Below are 8933 nucleotides of genomic sequence, written 5' to 3' on the forward strand. Positions count from 1 at the left end.
CGATGTGGGGAGGGGGGGGCATTTTAACTGTACATAAGGTAGACTGTCTGGGAAAAGAAACTTGTGCCTGGATGTTCTGGTATTCGGTGCCCCACATCGTGCAATAAAAATATGTGCAATAACCTTATATTTTATTTGTTACCACCCCATATCCTAGTACATCCCTACATCTCATTCTATTCCATTCCTATTCTATATATATTCAACTGTACATACAATTTATTTTATTTTTAAATTTATTTTTTAAATTTTTGTCTATTTATATTTACGTATGTGTGTATTTTTATTCTCTTGTTATTTTTATTGTCTGTGTGTTGTTGTCTCTGTGCACCGGAAGCTTGTGACACTAAAACAAATTCCTTGTATGCGCAGGCTTACTTGGCAATAAAACTCTTTCTGACTTATGATTATTATGTGTGCACAGAGCCGGCCCTAGAATAAACCTTTGGGGGCCCTAAATTTTGAAATTTTGGTTGGAGGCCCCTTTGAATATAGGTTTTTTTTGTAAAGTAGGCCTAAAGAAAAGCAATGACTACCTTATTACTATACTGTACATATTATATCTACTATGTGATTTTTAAATAATTTTTTTAGTCTATTAAATTATTTTTTAATTATTCCTTCATGTTTTATGCTGTATGTTAATTATCCTTTTTTACGCTGCTGGTCCTGAGTAAGTATTTCCGTTCTTATGTGGCACATGGTACAAATGACAATAAAAGACCTTGAGTTCTTGATTTGAGTTCCATGTTTGATGTCTAACAGGAAAATTATGACACCACTGAGCTGAATGGCAGTGAAGTGCAATGAACACACACTGATGCTTGCTAACGTTGCTAAATAAAAAGACTGATAAGTGTCCTTTGTCACTGACAAATCAAAGAAAAATTTTTAATTGACACCAGATAAAGGTTGATACATTTTGAAAAGAAGCACAATAAGACAAATATGAAAGCGATACAAATTAAAATCATTTTTCAGATACAGTAGATTTACTTAACATTGATGTACATTTATTTAACATCTTTTGTTGGTTAACATTAATGACACGGATAGGTACTTAATTAGGAATACTGTCCCTTTAAGATGGAAGGCACACATGTAATACTGACACACATTAAATTTTCACCCACCTGTTTAAATTCACATAATCGATAACCGACTGTTTTTACGTGAGATACTCTAGACATTTGGATTGCTGTGTGTGTATTTGAGCACTGAGAACTGATCGCGCGCTGTATATGAGAACTGAATTTGTGGAGCGTGCACGCGAGAGAGCACTTCTATCAGCGCGATTCCTCCTATCCTTTAAGTTAATTGACAAATTGTGAGTCCCGGGAAAAATTGGACGTCTGGTCACCTTAAACCTTCACTGAAAAACAGTATACTGGGGTATGGGGTGGTAACAAATAAAATATAAGGTTATTGCACATATTTTTATTGCACGATGTGGGGAGGGGGGGCATTTAACTGTACATAAGGTAGACTGTCTGGGAAAAGAAACTTGTGCCTGGATGTTCTGGTATTCGGTGCCCCACATCGTGCAATAAAAATATGTGCAATAACCTTATATTTTATTTGTTACCACCCCATATCCTAGTATATCCCTACATTTCATTCTATTCCATTCCTATTCTATATATATTACAACTGTACATACAATTTATTTAATTTTTCAATTTATTTTTCAGTTTTTGTTTATTTATATTTACATGTGTGTATTTTTATTCTCGTGATATTTGTATTGTCTGTGTGTTGTTGTCTCTGTGCACTGGAAGCTTGTGACACTAAACAAATTCCTTGTATGCACAAGCATACTTGGCAATAAAACTCTTTCTGACTTATGATTATTATGTGTGCATGTCATATTTGAGCTTTTGGAATAAACCGTATTTGTGGAAGTATGTTTTGAATGTTTTATTCTTTCAATTTTACAAAAAGGAATATAAGGAGTTGTTTTGTAAAATAGGTATAAAGGTAAAATAGGTATAAATATTGACTTGTCTATAATTTGTTAGTTAAAATAAGTGAAAAGGTGAAAAACTGGTTTAAAAATAAATGTATTTATTTTTTCCAACTAATTTTAAATTTTTTTCCTTCATTTTTTAACTTTCCCTTTTATTTTTTCCTCATTTTCCCTTTCCCCCTTCCTTTTTTCTCATTTTTTCCTTTCCCCCAACCATGGCAGTCCCTTTTGCCCTGTTTTTCAGTGGTTGAGCATTGCGTTAGCAGCGCAAAAGGTTGTGGGTTTGATTCCCAGGGGAACACATGTTAGCCAAAAACAAAAAAAAAAAAAGCTATCCTGAATGCACTGTAAGTCACTTTGGATAAAAGCGTCTGCTAAATGTATAAATGTAAATGTCTTTGTCACAGAAAAAAATGTTTGTTAACAAATATTTTTTGTCCTCATCTTCGTTGACGAAATTAGCACATAGCAATATATGCCTGTAGTTTTATCACAGACACAATTATTAAAATGATCCCAAATGGAACAGTTCAACCAAGCTGGACCTGCAAAGTCCTTACAACCTCCGGGAGTTCTCCGGGAGTTCTTCCATCTCTTTGTCATTGTCTACATTGACAATATCCTTATCTACTTCCAGAACGTGGCCAGACATCGCCAACATGTTCCATCTGTACCTGAAGTTGTAAAAGTGTGAGTTCCACCACAAAACTGTTCATTTCCTCAGCTATGAGATCAGTGAGCAAGGCAATGAAATGGACCAGAGGAAGGTATAAAGCTGTCTGAGAATGGCCACAACCCTCTACAGTCAAGGACTTACAACAGGTCCTGGATTTCGTCACTTTCTGATACATTACCAATTTCAGTCAAATCTGTGCTCGACTTGCCTTTTTGCTTTGCAGCCAACCAAGGTCTCTCTCCTGGAACACTGCAGCCACCAAAGCATTCCACAATCTAAAAGAGACCTTTTGCTCCACTCCTACCCTCATCCATCCAGATCCCAAAAAACCATTCATCATTGAAGTTGACACCTCCACCACCAGGGTAGGAGCTGTGTTATCGCAGCGGCAGGGTGAGCCTCCAGTCCTCCATCCATGTGCCTTCTACTCCGAACACTGTGTGTTTTGATGGTTAGCTAGACTCACTATAGCTCACTAAGAATTCCTCAACAAAAGTAAGTATATGACAACTTTCATTTTGGGTGAACTGGTTCTTAACAGAATGCAGTCATACATTAATAAAATAAAAAATTTCAGTCTTACCAATGCATTGTGGTGGTTCAGGGCTCCATCCATTTGCTCTAGACACAATATAAGCATCTCCTTTCAGTGTTTAGCCATCTTCAAATTTCTATTCTATAAAGTTACCTAGTTTGTAGGGGGGTGATTTTCCAACGATTCTATTTGCATTAGGAATTGTAAAGAAAAAATGTTTTTGTAAAAGAAATGAATTGATCATTAAATAATATATTCATTAAAAGGAAGAAACTCACAAGATTTTTTTTCTTCATCTCATGACTGTTATTTTAACCATGATTTACCAAAACATTTTGGTGGATCTGGTTTAAAGGTTCCATCCTCAGAACAATGAAGTGTTGATTGTCCTATAAGATTTAGTCCTTTGTTACATCTATAGGAGACTGCTTTTAAATAATCCTAACTATTCAAAGGCTCATCTTGCCCATTTTCTATGGCTGGAGGTGCTGAACATTTCACATTTCACGAATAAATCTTCAATATCATATTTCATTTAAATGTAAGAACTAACATACGTTCACAGAGAGGATCTCGGCCATCCCATCCCTGATTTCGGCATGTTCTTGTTGTTTCCTTACCCGCTAACATGTATCTGAAAGCAACGATTCTCCTCTTACCAAATACTCAACAAACACAGTAAACAATCTAAATTACACGTGGTTTAAAAAACACTTAATCCACCACAAAGGAAGTGACTTTCATTTACCCTTTGTCACAAACTGGTTTAGACGTGTCGCCAAATAAATTTCCAGTTACTTCACATCTCCCATGAAAGAAATCTGTACGATTTCCACAGGATTTTCCTGTATTTTATAAAAGATATTACTGATTGCTTTAGAACTGGTGATCTTCACATGCTGATACAAATAATGAAACAGTGTTTATTGTTTCAGTATTATTAGAGATTAACAATGAGTGATGCTGTTATGCTTGTTGATCCATTTCAACTACTCACAATAGATGTTTTAAAAAGGTAGATATTAAAAAAATGATAACGTTAAAAGAGAATTTAGAGGAATTTACAAATGTTGGGTACTTAACATATTTAATGACAGTACATGCTTTTGCAACTGAGTTCCACTCACAGGTAACTGATCTAGATGCTTTTAAGTCAACTGGTTTGTGTCCAATCTATTGTAGATCGACTATTATAAATCTATTATAGATCAGTGATATCACCCAAAAATGAAGAACACATGTACAGTCGTGGCCAAAAGTTTTGAGAATTACATAAATATTAGTTTTCAAAAAGTTTGCTGCTAAACTGCTTTTAGATCTTTGTTTCAGTTGTTTCTGTGATGTACTGAAATATAATTACAAGCACTTCATACGTTTCAAAGGCTTTTATCGACAATTACATGACATTTATGCAAAGAGTCAGTATTTGCAGTGTTGGCCCTTCTTTTTCAGGACCTCTGCAATTCGACTGGGCATGCTCTCAATCAACTTCTGGGCCAAATTCTGACTGATAGCAACCCATTCTTTCATAATAACTTCTTGGAGTTTGTCAGAATTAGTGGGTTTTTGTTTGTCCACCCGCCTCTTGAGGATTGACCACAAGTTCTCAATGGGATTAAGATCTGGGGAGTTTCCAGGCCATGGACCCAAAATTTCAACATTCTTGTCCCCGAGCCACTTAGTTATCACTTTTGCCTTATGGCACGGTGCTCCACCGTGCTGGAAAATGCATTGTTCTTCACCAAACTGTTGTTGGGTTGTTGGAAGAAGTTGCTGTTGGAGGGTGTTTTGGTACCATTCTTTATTCATGGCTGTGTTTTTGGGCTGCAGAATTGTGAGTGAGCCCACTCCCTTGGATGAGAAGCAACCCCACACATGAATGGTGTCAGGATGCTTTACTGTTGGCATGACACAGGACTGATGGTAGCGCTCACCTTTTCTTCTCCGGACAAGCCTTTTTCCAGATGCCCCAAACAATCGGAAAGGGGTCCTCAGCAGTCCATTCACTATACTTTCTGCAGAAGATCAATCTGTCCCTGATGTTTTTTTTTGGAGAGAAGTGGCTTCTTTGCTGCCCTTCTTGACACCAGGCCATCTTCCAAAAGTCTTGGCCTCACTGTGCGTGCAGATGCACTCACACCTGCCTGCTGCCATTCCTGAGCAAGCTCTGCACTGGTGGCACTCCGATCCCGCAGCTGAATCCTCTTTAGGAGACGATCCTGGCGCTTGCTGGACTTTCTTGGATGCATTGAAGCCTTCTTTACAAGAACTGAACCTCTTTCCTTGAAGTTCTTGATGAACCTATAAATTGTTGATTTAGGTGCAATCTTAGTAGCCACAATATCCTTGACTGTGAAGCCATTTTATTTTTATGCAACGCAATGATGGCTGCACACGTTTCTTTGCAGGTCACCATGGTTAACAATGGAAGAACAATGATTTCAAGCATCACCCTCCTTTTAACATGTCAAGTCTGCCATTCTAACCCAATCAGCTGACATAATGAATCTCCAGCCTTGTGCTTCATCAACATTCATCACCTGAGTTAACAAGATGATTACTGAAATGATCTCAGCAGGTCCTTTAATGACAGCAATGAAATGCAGTGGAAAGGTTTTTTGGGATTAAGTTAATTTTCATGGCAAAGAAGGACTATGCAATTCATCTGATCACTCTTCATAACATTCTGGAGTATATGCAAATTGCTATTATAAAAACTTAAGCAGCAACTTTTCCAATTTCCAATAATAAAATAACTCTAAAAACATTTTACAAACAATATACAAATGTGTGTGTGGAAAGTATCTATGCGTCCTCTACTTGGGTTCTTCTCAAAAACGAGTACCAAAGCAGCATTTAAAACAATAAAATTACAATACACACTGCTGCACAATATTTAACTACAGCTTCAGATGCGTTATATTTTCATTTGCTACAAGGGTACTCAAGAAGCACAGATACTAATACATATGATGATTATGCTCATACCTATTTTTATTTATCTATGCATTTAGCAGACCCTTTATCCAAACCGAATTACAGTGCATTCAGGCTATACATTTTTTACCAGTGTGTTCCCTGGGAATTGAACACAAATCCTTTTGCGCTGCTAATGCAATTCTCTACCACTGAGCCACAGGTACACCTATCAGTTGGAACCTGAGGAGCATGCAGAATCAGAAGTATAAGTGTAATTCTTGACTAACTATCTTTCCCTATTTTGATATATAAGAGAATATATTTTGACTAACAAGACAAGTCTAACCAGAGTTTCGATTTATTTGTTATAACCCATATGCAATGAATCTATAAATAATGGAGTGTAACGTATATCCTCATAAAGCAATGATTTTATGTATTTAACTTTCTGTATGAAAGGCACAGGAGTGTTCGATAAGTAAGACATTCTGTCTTAAAGTGGCCATTGTGAGATTCTAGAACATCCTGTGCCTTTTGTATTTTAGGGTGTCAACATTACCCACTGGTCATGAGACATACTGTTGCCTTATATGGCTATCTTTTGCTCCATTCTGCTTTGCCCAATATTTCACATATTTTACACAATTTCTTTTAGACTATATATTTGTACCCCTAGAATAGATAATAAAGCTTGAACTTTGAGTGTACTGCACTACTTGTGTCTGTGTCATTCTCTGTCCCAGGTACCCCTCTCCTCTGCTCCACCAGATCGGATCTCCGCAATGCTAGGTACTAAATTGTACCTTATAGTGCTATGGTACCATAATGTACCTTTAACAAAGCTGCAGATTTGTCCTTTTAAGGTTACTGCCCCAGTGACAAGCCTTTTGTATCCTTTGATGGCAAATTTGTACTCCATACAGCACGTTAAAAAGACCAGAATGCTGTTTATCATATTTATTAAACATTGCACTACACTATTAAATTCTGAGATTTTTTAAACTCTATCAGAGTGTCATAACAGGATACATATTTTGCGCAATTTTTTCAAAAACAGTTGTTTAGACTTAAAACGTTTTATAAAATTGTAAACAGGAAGAACAAGCTTAATAATTTTTTTTTTCAAAATCAGTACATCACATTTCATTGACCATTTTTAAACCATGTAATAAAACATGTACCATTAAGTAATTTAATTTTCAAAACAGCACTAGACCTCATTTTAAGTAAACTTTTCTACTGCATTCTACATTTTCTAAAAAGTTTTGAACATCAAGAATCTCAAAGCAATCTTTTTCCAACAGTACGCATTTCATTAAGTGTAACTTTATACCCTTAAAACATTTTATCTCAAACACAAACATCACCAAAGCACATTACAACACATTTAACTCAAACTTATTAAACAAACAATAGTAACACAAACAATTTACAAAAACAATATCACTGTCAAGGGCCTGAAAGTCCATCTCTTGCACTGGTTTTATAACACTCCAAAGTCAACTTTTACTGTGTATGCATGGAAGTGTGAATCATACGACACCGGTATTAAAAACTTGCCACACAGAAACCAAACAGTATTGACATTTAAAATGTATTTAATTTGGAAAAATAGAAGAATTTCCTCTGCATGGACATAGTCAACTATGAATACATCTTTTAAAGCATACTTCACATTGTCAACAGTCACATTTGAAACACGCTGAATGTCGAAATCTTCATTTCCATGTATATTTGTAAGAATTTTCTTTAATTTGAACTTTTTAAACATTCTTGAGGATCACAAACAATTTATCATCAGCAGAGTACGTGTCAAGGGCCTGAAAGTCCATCTCTTGCACTGGTTTTATAACACTCCAAAGTCAACTTTTACTGCAATGCATGGAAGTGTGAATCAAACGAAACCGGTATTAAAAACTTGCCACACAGAAACCATACAGTATTGACATTTAAAATGTATTTAATTTGGAAAAACAGAGGAATTTCCTCTGCATGGACAAAGTCAACTATGAATACATCTCTTAAAGCATACTTCACATTGTCAACAGTCACATTTGAAACACGCTGAATGTCGAAATCTTCATTTCCATGTATATTTGTAAGAATTTTCTGTAGGTCTAATGGGAGTGATGACAACGGAGTCTCTATACTCCTACGTACTACCATCTCAAACTCATCAAGGATATTTGGCGGGGAAAATTCCCAGCATTGTTTCATCTGGTGCCTTTCACTTAAGGATTTGGCAATGTTATTGAAATTTCTACAGCTGCTAGCAACAGTCTTAAAATACTGATGCTTAGCCTCGAAACCCATGCACCAAAGTAAAAGCAAAGGTCCAAACATTGATGTTAGTCTCGAGTAGTGTGTCAAAAAATGACACTTGGGTGTTAAAACATCCCCAAAAACATCACTTAGCTGTATCTGAAACTAGTGTATCTAACATTGCTAGGTTTTCCCTTTTTACTCTTGGGGTAATTATAATGTCAACAATTTCACGACATAACAGGAAAACATTCCCATGTTTACTATTGGGAGGAATACGGTTTGCCATTAAAAATGGCAAAATCCTAAACAAAAACCACTTTTGTGAAGCAGACCCAGCAATTCCAGATTTGTGTAAAGTTCGCTCTGACAACTGCACTGGTTTGTTTTTCTTGTAATTTTGACCAATGGAGAGTTGCTGAAGTTCATCATTTAACTCTTGAATAGTAATGTGTTTTTCTTTGTTAGCCCAGCTCAGAACTAATTTTATTATAAGAGGAAGGACTCCCTCTAACAAATCGTGCATTATATCAGGCGGAAATGCCTGTGTCACGTCAAAACAGTTCATTAAATGA

The 8933-nt window shown here is 36.1% G+C and overlaps 1 pseudogene; it reads right to left on the reverse strand.

Annotated features, from left to right (window-relative positions):
• Positions 1-2829: 2829 nt before the first annotated feature.
• Positions 2830-7565, reverse strand: LOC122135217 (annotated as a pseudogene).
• Between the last annotated feature and the right edge of the window lie 1368 nt (positions 7566-8933).

This window comes from Cyprinus carpio, chromosome A23 (genome assembly GCF_018340385.1).
Source record: "Cyprinus carpio isolate SPL01 chromosome A23, ASM1834038v1, whole genome shotgun sequence".
Lineage (NCBI taxonomy): Eukaryota > Metazoa > Chordata > Actinopteri > Cypriniformes > Cyprinidae > Cyprinus > Cyprinus carpio.